The sequence below is a fragment of the Haliotis asinina genome, chromosome 5, assembly GCF_037392515.1.
Source record: "Haliotis asinina isolate JCU_RB_2024 chromosome 5, JCU_Hal_asi_v2, whole genome shotgun sequence".
Lineage (NCBI taxonomy): Eukaryota > Metazoa > Mollusca > Gastropoda > Lepetellida > Haliotidae > Haliotis > Haliotis asinina.
This window is the reverse complement of record NC_090284.1, coordinates 13,582,600-13,601,774: the sequence shown is the minus strand read 5'-3', so window position 1 is coordinate 13,601,774 and position 19,175 is coordinate 13,582,600. Positions and strand designations below refer to the sequence as shown.

The 19,175-nt window shown below is 37.0% G+C and overlaps 1 protein-coding gene across 2 annotated transcripts in view; it reads right to left on the bottom strand.

The window, feature by feature from the left end:
* The window catches only part of LOC137284283 (equilibrative nucleobase transporter 1-like), a 35,165-nt gene extending 28,069 nt beyond the window's left edge, over positions 1-7,096 (bottom strand). The window contains exon 1 of one of the 2 annotated variants that reach the window (XM_067816037.1): positions 7,008-7,096. The gene's annotated coding sequence lies outside the window, so the exon portion shown is untranslated. The remainder of the gene's footprint in view (positions 1-7,007) is intronic. The other variant, XM_067816036.1, reaches the window with a different exon arrangement.
* Positions 7,097-19,175: the final 12,079 nt, after the last annotated feature.

The window sequence follows — 19,175 nt, the reverse complement described above, 5'->3', positions numbered from 1 at the left end:
ACGGTCTCCACAAGAAATATTCCACAGTTTTGAAGGTCTGCTCAAGAAATATACAGTTTCAGTAGTCATGGTATAAGTCCAACCTACTGTCAGGCAAAATACAAAAGTAAATAAAACTATCAAATCATCTACAGGTACCACTTCACTGCTGACTTGTAAACAATGGTAAAGAAAGATCAATAAACACTATATATGAAAAAAAACATATTACAAATGAACAGTTGTTGGAAGTTGTTTTTGAAAACAGTAGACTCACTCAACCAAACAAAATGAAACAAAAGAGTTACAAGGTGCATCACATGAGAATATTATGCAAGAATGTACAAATGAGGTTGTAATTGAACCAGCATGATTGATCCCTGCACACCTGTTTCTACTACTTACCTTTCGTACCCTTTCTATGCAAACGTTTGTTGAATCAATCACATTTCATGGGAAGATTAATATTTATACATAACATATTCTCAATACATTTCTGAAATAATCTGCCATGTATTTCCTCTCACTGCATGAAAACATTGAACTGAAATCAATCAAATGAAAAGCTTGCTGTACTTTAAAAGCCACCATCACACTTGTGTAAAGGGTATTGTGTAACATCCAATTCTAAAAATACAACAAATATTTTTAATGAGTAATTTCTATTATTGACCCTCTCTACTTATTTCCTATCACATAAAAATATTAATGCTTTTATTAACCACCACACATGCATGTATTCATGCACACATAATAAAATCATAAAGGTGGTTATGCATTCCACACATGAAATACAATGATGTATTCTGCCATGACTTCAGTAAATACTGGCCTGTGATAGGTTAATGCAATCAACACATGAAATATAATGATGTTTTGTGCCTATCTACAGTGAACATGGATAAAGTGTGAAAAACACAATATTATAGAACACAACAGGAAAGTTAAGTTCCTGGTATCAATACTATTAACTCCTGCACAGCTGTTACCTGTAGACAGGCATTGTACACAATATCTCATCTCACTGTGTCTATATTAACATAGACAGATATAGCGAAAATACTGATGATGAAAGTGTCAAGTGTGAAGCACAGTAGTGTAGTTGTTTATAGCACTGGCAAACTGTAGCGCAAATGGGTTGCGCAACGTAGAGAAAATGACAAGTCTATTTATATGTGAGCGAAACAAGCAAAGGTTGGCAACGTAGTTTCCTCGCTTCAGTTCGAAAAATATTTTTCATTTTTTCATATTGCCATCATCAAAGATATACACCCAGTTCTTCACTGGGTTGTGCTGTCACATTTCCAACTCCAGGTTGAAGAATTACTCACGTTAAATATGTTTTATTCAACATTTTAAGCTCAACTCATGATATATCAGACTCCATTCCCCCTTCCAGCTTCAACAGTTCCTGAGGTATCTCGCTGACAAGCTTAACATGCAGCTCAACATACTGAAATCATCAAATGTCACCATGACCTTTAAATTATGTGAAGGTCACCAAAATCAAGTGGTCCCTGTGCCTTCCCTAGAATAAGCTTGGTGTTGAATATGAAGAATATTCTGTGAATGGTTCTTGAAATATCATGCTGACATGTTAAATGGTTAAAGTCCCCTTGTGACCTTGAAATGAAGGTAAAGGTCACCAAACCAAACTGAGAACTGTCTTTCTCTATGATAAACCTAGGTACCAAAGATGATAAGAATCTAGTGAATTAGGAGATAAACATACTGTGTTGGAAAATCAAAGGTATATAACGAAATTATAATAGCTCTAAATTTGATTTAAAACCGAATGCATAGCATGAGGTTTTAAATACAAAATTTAGAGCCATTATAATTTCATTATATAGGTCTGATTTTTCAACACAATACGTTTATCTCCATTCTACCATAACCGTTTTATTAAGATTTTAAACAAATCCATAAAGTGTTGGAAAATCAGAGGTATATTACGTGATTATATACCTCTGAATGACTTTGATTAACCAATCACAGTCCCGTATTTACTGAAGTCATGGTAGAATGGTTCTTAACATATTCCAATTCGTACGTACGGATGGATGGAGCCTAATAATATATCCCGAGCTAAATGAACAGTTGGGGATAATTACACATTGACAAACATGCTATTAATTCGTACCTTACTTCTAAAATACTTCTAAAAAAATCCCAATCCTCCCTACCCACCTGCCCTAAATCTTAAACAGGTGTAATTGGAACCACATATTTTCGATTTTGCCAATGTGACATATAACAACAACAGACAATCCAAGCCAACCAGGGCCCACTTGCACAAAGTGATCTTAACTCTACAATGATCGTAACTCACACACTCTACCATACACTTGAGACAGTCAGTGCTAAATTCACTACATACAACTACAAGTAGGCCCTGTCTTTGCTTTATCCCCTTATCATTAAGTGGCAAACAGGACAACACTGCACTATCTTTTAACGCCTTTGTATTGTTTTTATCATGCTTATAGGGGACTAAATCAAGAACCTTCCCCTCTCCAGGCAGAATGTCTGTCCACTCTATCACACCTGTTCTTACAGATACAGCAGTGCACAGCGTCCTTGATTGCAACACACCTGTCTAAAATGCAAGAAATGCTTGGAAAATGCTTTTGGGCAATTATTCATTCATGGTTGCTATTTCAGATCTAAATCACATATATGATCATTCACACCACCTTGACATAATATGGCACATGAGTAATCACAATGTACCATTCCCTAATCATAATGATTACTCATACAATATCTAAAATCTTCCATGGTAGAAACACTCATAGGAAACAAACTATACTGTGACCCAGGGTGACAGCGTTCATGTGACGCATGGGCAGTGCATGGCAGCGCCCATCTCAAAATATTAAGGGTCAGTATCACTGCTGGTGCGGGGCTCTAGTGGATTACAATAGGTGCAACTCGGCTGACATCAACGCCATCCCACAGATGGTATTTGTGCTTGAGTTTGAGAACATGGTCTTCAGCTTCTACCACGCGTCTGGGCGTAATTCTTGCATACAAAAGCTCTTACAACATCTGAAAGCTTGAATCTGGTATTTTCGTAAGCAATAAAATTCTTAGTTACCCCAGATCAGCTCGATGGGATTGAGCTCACAGTGCCGTGCTGGTGTCCGCAGAACTATATGGCAATGTTCTGCAGCTAGTTCATCAGTGATTTACTAGACTGCTTCCTGTAGTGTCTAATTTTTCCACGAGCTGGGGCTTTGGTTCTGAGCATGCTGATTGACTGTATGTCACGTTACAGAATGTGAGAAAATCCTACAGCTGAGCCTTCAGACTGCTCATGGACAGTGTGATGGTACCAGGAACACACAGGTTAAGGTAACTGGCATTATCCAAAATGTTAACCCTTGGGTCGTCCAGCTGTGGTAAAAGTTGATGTCCGAACCAATCCAAAAATACCTGCTCATCCATTTCGCTATGGTAATCACCATAGGATTTCTTATCTTCAAAACCAAAGTCACAACCCCCGAACACTCCTTTGCTATGTGTACCAGCATGCAAGATGACCAGGGGTATTCCACTGCTTGATGGTAACACTGGGTCCTACAACAATCTGAGGGAAGCTATATCCAGTCGCTTGAGTGATTCTTCTTACACCAGGTTTCATCAAGGTATATAATTTTAAACCCCAAATTGGGGTTTTCTTCAACCGTTCTGAGATAAGCTGATTGCATGGACAGGATTGAGTACTTCTCTCTAAACACAGCTCTGTCATCTCCTCTTTTTGTGTACCGAAACCCCAGAGCTACAATAAGTGTTATTTTCGAGACACTTATTGTATTTGGGACCTCATCTTGCATTTTAGCACAAATCCGTGAGATTTTGTGTTCATAGTTTATAAATTGCACAGCATATGACACCCTTATCAAAGCTATCCAGTCTGTGTTTCCTACCTGGTTTTGATTTTGACATGACCCCTGAGGTAAATGATTTGTTTACAACTTTGTACACCTGACTATTTGTCATATTAAGGGCTTTACACAGTCTATAGTAAACCCTGTCATAGCTGACGAGAGGTTCCCCTTTGTTTCTCCAATATAAAATACTGGTATAAATTTGCAATTAATTGTTCTGCAGAGATTCAGTGTTTAGTACTCATACACATGTGAACTTCTATGGGTGATTTGAATTAGGACTTTTTACATGATTATTTTGAATATAACTACTACAAGCATTCCATCTTTTTCACATATAGATGCTCAATAAAAAAATACAAACAAAACTTTTTACAATCATTTACATAATTTAATTAGTCGAATAGTACATGAATAATTACAGTCTGCATTTACAGTTTGCACTTAATATATTCACCAATGATGTTGAAACGTCACAATTTCCTCCTATAAAGTCACCCCTCAAGTGCAATTTTTCGTCAGCGCTTTAATATCCAACTAGGTAGAGTCATACACATACAATTTATATGCTTTTATCTTGTGTAAAATTCATCATATTGATATTGAAGCCACAAAGCATTTCCGGCGTTACTTAGGTCTAAGCAATGGTGGAAAAAACAACCGAGACACCTTCAGAGCAACGACGATAAGTTTTAATGGTTTGAATCATACCTGTGTACTAACTTTAAACTGGGCCACCAAGGTGTGGCAATTGCTTAAGATACAGCTGCCTGGCCAAAATAATATATTCATTCAAGCACTGAAATTTGCAAAAAATATTAGCGCAATACGTTCAGGTAAAACAGGAAGATTAAGCAATGTGATGTCCTCTTGTAGTTTCAAAAACTCATAAATTTATTTAATCATTTGATCTGTTATAAATGGAAACAATAACAAAATGTGAGCATAAAACTGCAGGTAACAATACTAACATGCAAACCATCTGGGATGACTGTTTCCTATAAAACTTGCAACATGCTGAACACAGTGTTCGCAGCAGGGTTTGTAAGAGTGGTTGCAGAAATGAAATTATAAATATGTAGTCCAAATCTTTTGCACTTTCAATATTCACTACAATCCGGAATCATTTCAAAATTTCTTTTTTTAATATTGGTTGCTGTCTTAAGGTATTTTTTTTATAATCAAGCACATCAGAATCTATGCATCCAAAACATGCACACAAAAGAATGTTGGACTGTTTGGGTTCTTTTTTTCATGAAAAATGCAGGTTTCTGCGTTAACACAGGTTGAACACTGCTAGATGAGTACAGCTCTGAAATGAACAACAATGAACATGGAGCAGATATGAAAGGAAACAGAAGTCACTTACGATATGTGAAAAAATACGTCATCAGTGAATAGGTCTTTTTAATAAAGCCTTTTTAAACATATCTCCCCACCAGTAAAACAAATAACCCTTACACAAAAAATGTATTTTAATAACTACATCTACCATTTCAAGTATCATGACATAAACATGCAACAAGCATACCACTATTTATGAAAAAATAATACATAATTACTAACATAAGGTGATGGAAAGAGTCATGATCCGTACATATTAACTGATAATGAACATAAAATAAGGTGAGGCATTTGCTTTAATAGATATAGCAAATTTAATCAACCATGCTGTAAATCAGGTCAGTGAATACATTTTTTCTTAACTAAGCACACACAAAAGCATTATAATACATTATGTATAAACATTATTTGTATAATTCTGTTTTGCATAAAAAAACATGTTACACATGAATCAAACAAAACTAAACAACCATGCAAAACTCAATAGAAACATTGATTTTAAAGACACTACCATGGCCATTCACTAAAAATCTTATAAATTTCTGTACAGGTAAGTGCTAAAAACTGCAAGTGACACACACACACTTCATGGTGCAATTATCTTTTCCTACCAAGCAGAAAAAAGGACCAAAGACGCCCATTTGATTTTTGTTATGTACTTGTACACATTTTCAAAATGGTACATGTATCAATACATGACTGGTACAGTACATGGCTGAATAACCACTCGCATCCTGTTTCTTTCATTACACCTTTTGACTTGGAGTCAATGGGCTACTTGAAAAAACAAAAACAAGGATGCAACATTCAAGTTGCCGGTATAATGTCACTTGTCTAAGATAATCGGTCCCTAATTTATAATTTGTTCTAGAAATTCTCATTTAAATTATCAATTATTACATCAGAGAATTATGCAAGTCTAATGGGTAATGTACTGTTTTGGGGGAAATAGTACCCAGCTGGCTACACTGTTATCCTTATGGAGTGAATATGGATGTACATAAAGTTTATGTTATCTTGGTCAAAACCCTTCAGTTTATCAAAATGAAGCAGTGGGGTCTAATATCTAAGTGCAATCAGACTTTTGGCAGTTTCAGACTTATTTCAACCTCAAGGGCCTTAGTTAAATTTTCTTAATAAAGGGCCCACTGTCAACGTTAAAAGAGTGTTATGTAAATACTTTGAAGCAGAAAAAGCAATCTGTAAAAAAATGCAAAGGGGGCACCTACCCCTCTACCTACGGCCATGTTCTCATGAGCTGTTGTAGTGATACCGATAATGCTGGCATAATCACATTTAAGCTCGTAACTGGCTTTACGTATTATAATCCGTTGATCCCAAAATTATCCACAGAAGCACCCACAAATTATCCACTCAAAAACATGGGTGAAATGTAATGTAAAAAATAACATGCTACACATGTCAAGATTTTCACATGTGATATTTTTTCTCAATATTCCTGGGAATAAACGTGCACGATATACTGATCAATTTACAATACAGACTGACACAAATGAAATATTATCATCACATATACATGTATACTATTGCTCTGCAACAGACATCTGTGTGGCAAAAGAAATTCATCATTGCAATCGCATCTCTGAATAGCACATGGAAACTGATCTTGTCGTAAGTTGTACGAGGTAAACATCTCGTTTACACATGTCATGCGTTTGACTGCCCTTGGCGACCACTCAGTTTTCGTTCTCAAGCTTGATCTACACCATATGGGAATAATGTAATGCAACAAAAATATGACTTAATCCAATTAATATTCTACATCCATACCTTGTTATTGAAGGCGATATGAGTAAACACGGTGCTCTATCATGCGCGCCTTCCACCTCCACGGATATGTGATTGCGCCGATTCGCGACCTTCACCTTCCTACTTTCGCTTATGGATTTGGAGTTTGTCGAAGCTAATAGTGAATCAAAAGTATACCGCTGAAAAAGCTGACTGTTTTAAACATGAATTTTGCTGTGTTCTGACTACAGAATATTTTTTTCTTCTGATATTAAACGTAACATTATGTTTATGAACATGCCACGATAGACAAAAACAATTATGGGTGTAGTTCGCCTTTCAGGATCACCTTTGTCAAGCAAAAATGGGCAACGATGAAGAACCGAATGATATTATACGTAGATGAAGGATTCATTCACAACAGTGACTGGACTGGCAAGTTAAAAACGACAATTCAAAATCGCTACTGCATGGATGATTTGAAAACTGTTATTTGATAAACATATGGTAAGTGGTCGGAATGAAAAAGTTTGATTTCTCTTGGTTGTTTTAAATTGTAACATTTAATGATATGTGGCGGTTACAACTGAACCACATTGAGGATTTCACAAAGTAGAGATTCTAGCACTTTTTGTTGGGATGATCGGGTCCCAACCAGGAATTGATCCCAGACTCTCTTTCTGTCCTGCCGATTAGGTGCCTGGCACTGAGAATGTGGGTTCGAATCCAGTGTGGGACTTTATCCAACGAAAAGTACTAGCAGAATCTGTTAGACGCAGAAAAAGCGTAATCTCAACTATAACGTGTTAATTTGACCACTTTCTTAGTGGAACTGTGTACTCGGAAGTAACAATTGCTTTCGATTGTAGAACTGACTTGTCATGGCTGAAACGAAAGACATGCGACCTTAAAGTTTAACTCACTCACTATTGATTTGGTTTGTGGGTTTATTAAAACTTATACATGCCTACAAAACGAAATCCGTGTAGAACCCAGAACCACCCTTAAAGGTGGGCAATCTAAACTTGTCAAATCTTTCAAGACCATTTAATCAGTGCTACAGACAACGTTTTTGGTCTCTTGAGTTATGTACTCGCTTGTGATCAATGGGATATCATAATCTTCCTTTGAGTAACCAAAACTTGTACACACCTCGCTCAAACTCATTCGGGTATTTTGCCATTTTCCACTGATTGTAAAATTACATGTATAATAAATGAACTAATAAAGTTTAAATGTTGGTTCATGTGTTTGTTATTTTATACTTGATCTGTAATATCAGAAACGATAAGATAAGAAAGACTGCAAGCTTTCAAGTTAATGCGCTGAAATAGAACCTCTCTGTATACCGCAGTTATTTATCTATCCTCATGTAGCGCATTGGTCTGCTTACGCCAAATTCTGGTAGGTTTGGTGACAGGAACTAATTTACTGGTACGAAAGCTAAAACCTGACATTTTTGTGTGTACGCATGTAAGTATGTTATTCGGTATTTTAAAAAAATCAAGACTAATTTGTCCGCAAACGACTTGATGGGAATTGGGTTTTCACATAAATATTTGGGTAATTTAAGCAGATATCCAGCTTATATGTAGTTCTGTGAATTTATTTAGTTTAATTATTCTCTGTGGTCTGGGAGAGTGGTTATTTTAGTGAAGACCTTAGCAGTTGTTGGAGAGGCTTTGGATGTTTTACCGATTAACATTGTGACTGGGCCATTTTGTCCGAGATAAGTGATATTTTGTGTGATTAAAGCTTGATGATTGGTGCACTTTGTTTCCGGTGTTGTTAGTGTGGATTATTTCACTTGAATTGGCATGTTCTCAGTTAACATCGTTTTCGGGGTTCCGTGTTCTTGTTACCGTTTGCTCTTAGTAGGGTACAGGGGTAGGAAGAACGATTGGAGTATAGGTGTCATTGTGAGCTGGCAGCTGGAGTAGCTGAAATACGAGTTCAAATCTGGATATTTACAGGTTTATAATTGCTAGGCAGAATAACCGCTTACCGACAGAATAACGGCTTGTTGACAGCTGGATTTACGATTTGGGGCCTGCAGAAAAAAAGTGATGGCTTGTAGTGGGTGTGGGGATTATGCCACTCTTAGTTCCATGAAGTCATTTCATTGTGACGTCATTGTGTGGATGTGAAGATTGTCAGCATAAGTTTATCTATGTCATCTTATTGTGACGTTTGGTAACGATGACATCACAATGGCCTGTAAGCATTTCCCACGACTCAAGACTGAATCCTGAAAATACTGTATTGGGGTTTACCTTCTCATTCATTCATTCATTCATTGACTAAAGGTACGAGCCGTTTTAGTCCAGTTTCTCAGAAAAGTGGATTTTAAGGATGCATGAGACATTTCTCAGTAAAACCAAGAAAAACACACATTCTGTGGTAGTTTTTCCTTCTGAATACGAATCTTGTGTTTGCTGAGCTCAAGAAGACCACAAATTGGTGTCAAAGGTCGATGAGTGCAAAATTCAATCTCTTTTCAGCGTATTATTTATCATTTTCTATTCATACATTGACTCATTTTATAGTATATTGATCAATAATATTACCGCAGGGTTTCAAAGTGTTTGATTTCAAGAAAATACTGATGTTTTGTTTGTTATTGTTGTGTGTGTGTGTGTGCGTGCGTGTGTGTGTATTTTTGCAACATCTCCCTTACGGAGCGAATTTTAGTTTTGCGTGAAAAGCAACAGTTTACAGGTAACTGCGTTGAAAAATGCGAAGCAAGGCCGAATCTGTTTATACCCTAAAAGTTGCACATTAAGTGCGGAAGTACTTCATGCACTCATGGTTCCGTTTGTTATCGGTGACAGTGTATGTGTAGCACTGGTGTAACTTTGTGTCTATTCACACGCCAAGGTTTTTCATTTGAGCTTTGTATCATATATCAGGAAGCTAGTATAGTCTTTCAAATGATACCCTTCTCAACCAGACAGAATTGGGCATCTCTTACACCTGCGAGACCACCCAGTGCAAATTGAGACATTGCGAAATTCATCAGCTGTGGACAGGCTTCATGTCAGTACTTCATGAACAAGGCAGCAGTACATATCCGTGTCCATTACGGTCACGTAACATCCACACAACCACGACATGGCCGTATCATCTCATTCTCTCAGTTTCTGTCCTAACCATTCACATGTACAATACGTACCAAGACCTCGTGTACATATTTTGCCTTAGTGTACACTTTTATATATGTGCATGTTTCGTACAGACTAAGCACAAATAGATACGTACAATATATCTGAACACATATCACAAAGATTCCCCTAGCACGTCTGTAATACAATACACGAAAACACTGTTTCCAGCTTGCTGGACACCGTATCACCGTTCACATTGTCTCATCTAGCTTTCCAGTGCCAGTGGGTAGTCTAGTAGTTGTAGCGTTCGCTCGTCACTCCGAAGGCGTGGGTTCGATTCCCCATATGGTTACAATGCGTGGAATCCATTTCTGATGTGATGTGATATTGCTGGAATATTGCTAAATGCGGCGTGAAACTAAACCCACTCAAACACTCTATAAATAAATATGGCCACATTTTTAATAATCATGAGTTAAAACCACAAGTAGAAAATGCAAAGCAGACAGCCGCATTCCCAGAGATAACGAAACATCCTTTTCGAGATTTAATACTGAGTGTTTGTTGTAACCCTTCATCAGGCCGGAATATATTAACATTGAAATCAAATCAACGCACAACGCACACAAGTACCATATTCCGTTCTGACACGTTGCACATGAATAACACTTATAATAGTGGTGATATCTATTCTCTAGTGTGTATATGCTCCCCTGTATGTCGAAAATGGAAAACATCAGAACAGTCAACGCTTGTTGGTTTCATAGGTTTTAGAAAGGCCTATGATAGTATAAATCCAAGTCTGCTGTGGCGTAAATTTGATTACTGGCGTAAATGGAAAGACGTTTCAAGCGTCTCAGTCAGTGTTCAGTAAGTGAGTGAGTTTAGCGATATTCCAGTTACATGGTGGTGGTCTATTAATATTCGAGCCTGGACCGGACAATCCAGTGATCAGTGAGCATTGGCAACCAATGCCATGTGTCAACATGTCAGCGAGCCTGACCATCCGATCCCGTGGGATTGTCGTGAGAGGTAAGCAAGGTGATCGGATAGACAGTCACGCTGACAATTTCTTTGTCTACTTAATCCTGGTCCATGAACGTTTGGCAAATGGCTTGATATTTGGCTTGACACTTGTTGGCAGAACAGGAATATTTGGGGTTTCAGAATAAGACCAGCACTGCGTCTCCCCAATGCAAGATCAAAAGGGTCTCAATGAATAGCGCCATGCGTGATAAAACTGTTGTTGACAAGCTTCTGAGCAGAAGAAGTCTGAAATTGTTATATTCTACAACAGTACCAAGGGCGGCGTTGACGTTATGGATGTGATGTGATACACCGCAAAGAGAAAGACCAAGAGGGGGCCGATGGTGGTTTTCGCTAACTTCTTGCGGCATCGCCTCCTACACTGCACTGAAAGAGAACCCCCACTTTTCTACACAAAAACGACAAATCTTTCTTCAAAAAGGGGCTGAAGCTCTATTGATACCTCAGCTGAAAAAGAGAAGTACTTCGACAGTACTTCAACGACTGCAACGTGGAATTATCTAAGCACTGCCAGTTCCGCTTCCATCTGCAACTCCATCTGAATTCTCTAAAATGCCACGTTGATGCGTTTACCCACCAAGGACAGGACCTCAACACAAACTTGCTGTAAAAATCACAGTGGGTAATATGGATTTTATGTCGCTTCCGGCAACAATCGTAACGGGTAACTTCGTGGGTTCACATCGAAGATCCGGGTTCGATTCTCCACATAGGTACAGTGTGTGAAGCCCATTACAGGAACCTCCCACAATGACATTGGTGGAATATTGCTAAATGCGGCGTAAAACCATCCTCACTCACTATAGTAGATATCCAAAGAGAGAAGTTTACAGGCAGTAGGTTCATATAAACACATTGCAATACAAGGTCACTTTCCAGCTGTTGAAGAGTACCTGTCAACGGCGTTGACCTAACAGTCTCCTTTATCATCGCTCTGTCAACACACTGTAGTGCTTTATACAGCTAAATAGTGTCACTGAGTATACACACCGGTATTTCAAATCTAGGACATATTGTCCGGGATATACCTTTCATAATTATCGGAAGAGATTTATATGAATTAATGTGTGTCCCAAACTCACAACAGAACTGATTATGCCTTAAATTGCATAATTTTTATAGAGTAATAATTTTAACAATTTTGATTGGATATGTTATTGTGATGCACATACTTCCTCCCTTCAAAAACGACCCCAGAAAAGAGATCTCCAGCTTTCCAGGGTATTGTTGTAGATACCCATCTTGAAATCAGTGCTGAGGTCATCGTAACTCTTATGCCTTAACACAGCTACTCTTATACCTTAACACAGATTTGCCACTGTCCCAGCGCAAAGGTTGCTTTGTACAACGGCGTCAACATTAATAAAAAAAATTCCAAATAATGGCCATAAATAAATGCTTCAACCCACATATACTCATACTCGTGCATACTTAAAGCACTAACATTGTATTACCCTCGCTAACCCAAGCTGTTACAGTCACATGACAAACTGCAACCCATTTTCTGAGGAGTGAACAGAGGCAGTTTTGAACGGGGACAGGTCCAAATGGCCACACGACAAAATGGCCACACTGACCCTAGTCACAATGGCCACACAAAAAAGTCAAAATGGCCACAACCCCTAGTTAAAATGGCCATACCAAAGAGTCAAAATAGCCATACATTATTTTATTATTTTTCAATAATCCTGGCATTTGTATTACTTGATATGAAAGTTAAAAATGACAAAAGAAAGTATCACACAACACTTGGTTTTTATTATTGAAGTACTTTCCTTTTAAGGATACTTTATGATTGTCACTGAAGTGGAAGAGAAGTACAAACATTATAATGTATTATATCATATTTATTAAGTTTATTTTTAGTCTTCAAGAGATCAGTCCTCTAATTGGCTCGTTAATTACTAATCAACACATGATTACATACATTGTGTAACCTTAATTAAACACGTAGAAGTGCCTTGTTAACTAGCAGCCATTGTTCAATTAATTGTTAATCCTTGTGTCTTTTGTAAATGTTCGTATACTTTTCAGGTGAAGGAAGCAGACACGACCAATCTTAAGGAGAACTGATGGAATAATCAAGTTTTTTAGTAGACTCAACAGCTGACTAGACTATTAGAAGATCAAGATTTGGACTAGAAGCAACTGATAAACACTAAAAGTAAACAGTTAAAAGGTGCTTGGACATGAATAAAGAACATACATACATATGTTATTTGTATAAAATGATTTGTTTATGTTTAATAAACATCAAGTCTTGTTTGATATAACTTTTTTTTTACACCTTGGTATCAAATAATATCAATGTTATGAGTACTAAAATATAATAAAATATTGCATAGCCATTTCGACTTTTTTGTGTGGCCATTTTGACTTTAATATAGCCATTTTGACTACTGGCTAGTGACCAGTTATCGCCATTTTAAAGCGGTTTTTCACGATTTGCTCCATTACTTCTAATCAGAATGAAATAAAATTTGTCTTGATTATAGATCAGATATTCATCCATGTTTTCGGCTTGTTTACAGTTGCCGATCCTGTTTCTCCGAAAAGCGGTCAACAGGGAGCGACCAATTATCGCCATTTCTGAATTTTTCATGTTATTCACCTAATTTGACATAAACCTGTTAATAAAACTATTGTGTTTCAAACCTTGATACACTGAAGAAATTTTATAAATGGACTTTGTTTAAAAAAGAAATTTAAAAGAACAAAACTCGCTCTCACTGTGAATGTTGACGGATGCTGATATAAGCTGATAAAAATATGGAGATGTCACCTCGTAGTTCAACTTATCAATGTTGACATTTCGAGTAGTAGTTTGCAATTTTCGTAATGTTTGTTTTCTCGGGGAAAAACGAAAAGATAAATGTGAAAATTGACAGTTATATTTTGTCAGTGTCGTCTACATGGTATCTGTCGAGTCCATATAACTGAGATGGAAATTTGGGTCATTTCAAAGTTAAGTGATTGACTGTTGGCATTATGGGTATGTTCAGACAAATTAAAATCTGCACTTTTGTGGGTTGAATTGTTAAGTCATAGATTCACAAAACAGCCTGAATGATTTTCATTCAATTCTCATCGTTTATGAAATTTCAAGTCAACACACTAATGGTCACGTGACATACCCCGACGTGTTTGGGTCTCGTCTTCCGAGGGATTCATATTTGTAACGTATACAAAGTAAAATACTCACAGCAATTTTAACCATTGTAACCAATCGGGTTTTTTTTGACGTGTCAATGTGTGAAATACTTTAGAAGTACAAGTAAAGCTGTCTGCGCATGCGCCACAAACAGGTGTTGGAGTTAACTGGAACGCGGCGATAACTGGTCGCAAGTCAGTAGGGGTTTGTGGCCAATTTGACTTTTCTGTGGCCATTTTGACTTGGAAGTTTTGTGGCCATTTTGACTAGGACCCTTTCGAACAAACATGCTTGTCTAAGGTGAGACCAAATGTATCACATTTGCTTTGGAGTGGGCCAGGACTGAAATCCTAGAAACTCTCAGGAGTCAGGCTGCCAAACAGTCACCCATCTAAGACCTCTCCGCGCTCACCGCTGCATGACATCTGATGTGTAACCTGAGCTCTTTCTAAACCTGATAACCTGCAGAAGGTTGTACGTCATGTTGAGTACATGCAACAACAGCTGTTCTTCACGATGCAGACAATTACGTGACAATACCAGAATGTGACTAACAATAACTTACAAATTAATGTATAGGGTCCTATATAACCTGATACTGAAAGTATATTGGAATCAGCTTTATTTCTACTTGCATATAAACAAATGAAAATCATGTTATAACAATATTTCATCCCTATGATTAAAGGTTTTTTTTTCTTTCTATAAAAGGAAATATGAAACTTGAATTATGTGTTGGCACAAGAGTAACAAGTTACAGGTTGGACCTTCAGATTCATGTGGATTAATACACTTTCACTACATTCAGAGATGGTCCAGAGAGAGTATATACCTGATTGTCTGCCTTGAGAGGTGGTTCAGACAAAGATAGTAAACACATCTGATTGTCTGCTTTTAGAGGTGGTTCAGACGTAGACTGTAAACTCATCTGATTGTTCGCTTTCAGGGATGGTTCATATGTACAGATAATCAAAACACACCTGATTCTCCATCTTCAGAGATGGTTGAGACTTGAATAAGTGAGAGAGTAAATAAGGTTTTAACCCGCTTTTAGCAATATCACAGCCAACAATGGGCTCGAAACTTGCCATGTGGGGAAGATTTGAATGAAGTGTTGGCACAAATAAAATAACAGGTTACAAGTTAGACATTCTTTTTCAAGCATTCGACACACTTTAAGTGCCTTTAGAGATGGTTCAGATAAAGAGATAGTTAACACAACTGAATGTCCTTCAGAGATGGTTCAGATATACAGATGGTAAACACACCTGATTTTCTCCCTTATAAGGTGGTTCAGACATAGCAAACACAACTAACCGTTTGCCTTCAGAGTTTGCTCTGACATACAGATCATGTAAAACACACCTGTCTGCCTTCAGATATGGTTCAGACATACATATAGTAAACACATCTGACTGCCCATCTTCAGAGATGCTTCAGACCTACAGATAGTAAACATCTGACTGTCCATCTTCAGAGATGCTTCAGACATACAGACAGTAAAAACATCTTATCGCCCACCTTCAGAGACGGTTCAGACATACAGTGAACTGACCTGATCCTCTACAATCACTTTAGTTAAATGTACAGAGAGCAACTATGCCGGATTGTCAGCTGCTGGTCCCACCATAAAGGTAGTAAACTCAGCTGACTCACCTGATCAATCTGACCAATCCCCTTAGTTGAAGCATAAAATGCACCTGCTTTTCTGGATTCTCAGTAGGTCCCACTGTGCAGGAAAGATTGTCTGGTTTGTTGTTTAACGCTGCATTCAGAAAATATTTCATCTATAAGGCAGCAGTCTGCAAATAGCAGAGTTTGAAACAGACAAGCTGATGATCAACAGCATAAGCACCGATCTCCGCAAATTAGGGTATAATGACAAGTCATGTCAGCAAACCCGACCAACAGTTCCTGTTAATTTCCTCTTAAGACAGGAATGGGTTACTGAAGGTCATTTCCCTCCTGGATCTTCAAGGGTGTGCAGGTAGAAACTCTCACAAACAAAACAGTTCATACAAACGAAACTTATGCCGATTAAGTCTTAAAACTGTTTATTCTGGATGCATTAAAAATACCATTTTGTAGTACTGATCCATTTTATACTTCAAGAATGTTGAACACAGATACTTATAAAAAGGTTTTTCGAGTTTTTTTTCCATATCCAGACCTCATTTCTCCAAGGACTTGTCCCACATGTCCTATAATTTATGAATATCAAGAATTCATGTCTTGGTTATCAGAAATCAATAAATGTAAATACACAAAGGTGTTTAAAAAGATATCTGAAAAAATAAATATGCTGAATTTTCGGCATGGTGTATGTTAATTCTTTGGTAATGTTGGAACGTTCAGAAATGTGTTTGTTTCCCAAGATTAGTCATGTAATAATCATTGAATCTTCTAAAGTGAGTGTATACTATTTGAAATATGAAAAGTGTTGTTTAGATGGAAATACATAGGTACAAGATAGCAGCAGGGCTAACTCTCTATCTTCAAAAAGACACTAGAATGGAGGGAAGAAATTTTGACTGTCATTAAAAACTGAGCAAAATGTTCACAATAAGTTTACACAGAAAATCTTTAAAGAATCACTTTCTGTAATAGTTTTGCACATGTAATCTGCATAAAAAATATAGCAATATTACATCAAGGAGACACTAGGAATGAGGTACATGTATCTGTCTACAGATAGGACCCATGTGGTGAATTGAATGTGGATCTTCAGATTTGAGTGAATGCCACCGCCCCACATGGTAAGTGATGCATACAAAATACATGAAATTCCAGACAGTGATACTTTTTGACAAGTTTCTGAGCACGTCGAGTTTTTCATGTTTAATACAGACATTTACTGACCCTCAAAAGAAGAAATTCTAAAAATGAAACAATTACTGTTATCACTCATTTGATAATTTCCTAACACCTAGTCTCCTATACATCGTATAACACTGCACAGTAACGGAAATCACCTGCACAAGATAACCCACAGACACAAGAATATTACAACCACACACAAAGTAACCTACCCTAAACATAACCATACACCAATTAGGTAATGTATTTCAAAATGTGTATAGCACATGCTATAGCTGTATTTGACAGGCAGAGTACAATAATGATAATTATGTCATTTATACACCGACCAATTATATTCAAATAAAAGTAACATCAGTTTCAATTTCTACCACGCACAATATAAATTTTAATGTTATATATGATATTGACAAAAAAATTCAAATATTCATAAATGAGACAAATCAATTTATGTTTTACATAGTGAATCATGGATGATGACTAGAATATCTTGGCAGTTTTTTAAATCTATTTTTGCTTAAGAAGTTGCACCCTATTCAGAAACATTCAGTTTTCATCATAACATATTTTCTAGAAATATCCCATGTTCAATCTAGACATTTCATATCAGATTCAGATGCTTTAACAAAATTAAAATAATTAAAACAGTTTACAAGTCACTACAAACATTCCAGGATTGCATCATAAAACAAAATTAAAACCTTGTGGTAACAGCATCAATGGAAAATTCATATAAAAGTAAAAAAAAATGTCAACAAAGTCATAAAACATTGGTGAGCAAACAAACGGACAGCTTTCAAACACTGCAATATATAATCTGCTTTCATTCAAACAGTCACTTCAAACCATTTCACAGTCTCGTCCTCAGATGGACTCTGTGACGTATTTTCCTTACTTAATCGTGACAAAAGGAGAAAATTAGCATCCTCCAAAAGACAAAATCAATATATCTCTGAAACTACATAATTACAGGGACACACATGTGACCTTCAGTCATACCCATTATTTATACCAATACCTCCCCCCAAAAATATTATTAAATACAAAACCAAAAACAAACCTGTCCAGAATTTTACATGGAACGTTTTGAGATAAGACCAAAATTAATCTCCACAGCGATTGTAGTACTACGACTATCGTAAGTCTATCTTAAGGTAGGGGGGTTTCTACCATCTTAGCATTAAGATTGCATTAAGGAATGAGGCCCCGGGCCCGCCTGCACAAAGCAATGTTACTTGTTAGCACTATGACCATATTACATCCCACTTAAGAGAGTGTGATTCACAATTGTCATGGTAGCGTTGAGATCACTTTGTGCAAGTTGGCCCTGGTCAGGATGACGTCCCATCTCCATGGATACTTGACCATGTGTTTTCAAGCCAGTCAATGACAGGCGATCATGATGCTGAACCCATAAATTCAGCGGAGGTAACCTCCCACCTATGTTTCTTCAATGTTGTATAGTAACTATCATGACTTGTGTTCATAATTTAGCTGACTTTGCTGAAATAGTTTAACATGCTATGTGAATGGGCTGGATGAAATGGATGAGTCCATCAAAGAATGCATAGTAAAGGCAGAAACTGTCGACAGACGGAAAACATGTGGTTATATAAAACACCTAGACAAACTTTAATCAACATTGAAAACAAAAAATATTAATAACTAAAAGAATATGAAAAGAAGACAGAAATCGGTATAAATGGAATCAAATGGGAGAGAAAACCAAATAGTGAGTGAGTGAGTTTTAGTTTTACGCCGCTTCTAAAACCAAATAGTATAACACTCATGACAGAAAGTGTGTCCTTACCAAGTAAATGCTTTCTGTGGACCCAAATTGTCATGTTGGTGAATTATACAGAAAAGTCATCATATACACTGTTACATTGTACTACAGTGAAAGCAAGTGCACTTGCAACCCACGACTAATCAATCTAAAGATCAGTGCCGTATTCATAATAAACTCTGAAACAAGGGACAATGGAGGACAAAACTAAACACAAGTTAAATTTGCTTTCAGAGATTAAGAGGTAGCAAACATTTTAAGTTCAAATGTCAGTGGAACTAAGGTGACAGTCACTTTGATAGTAG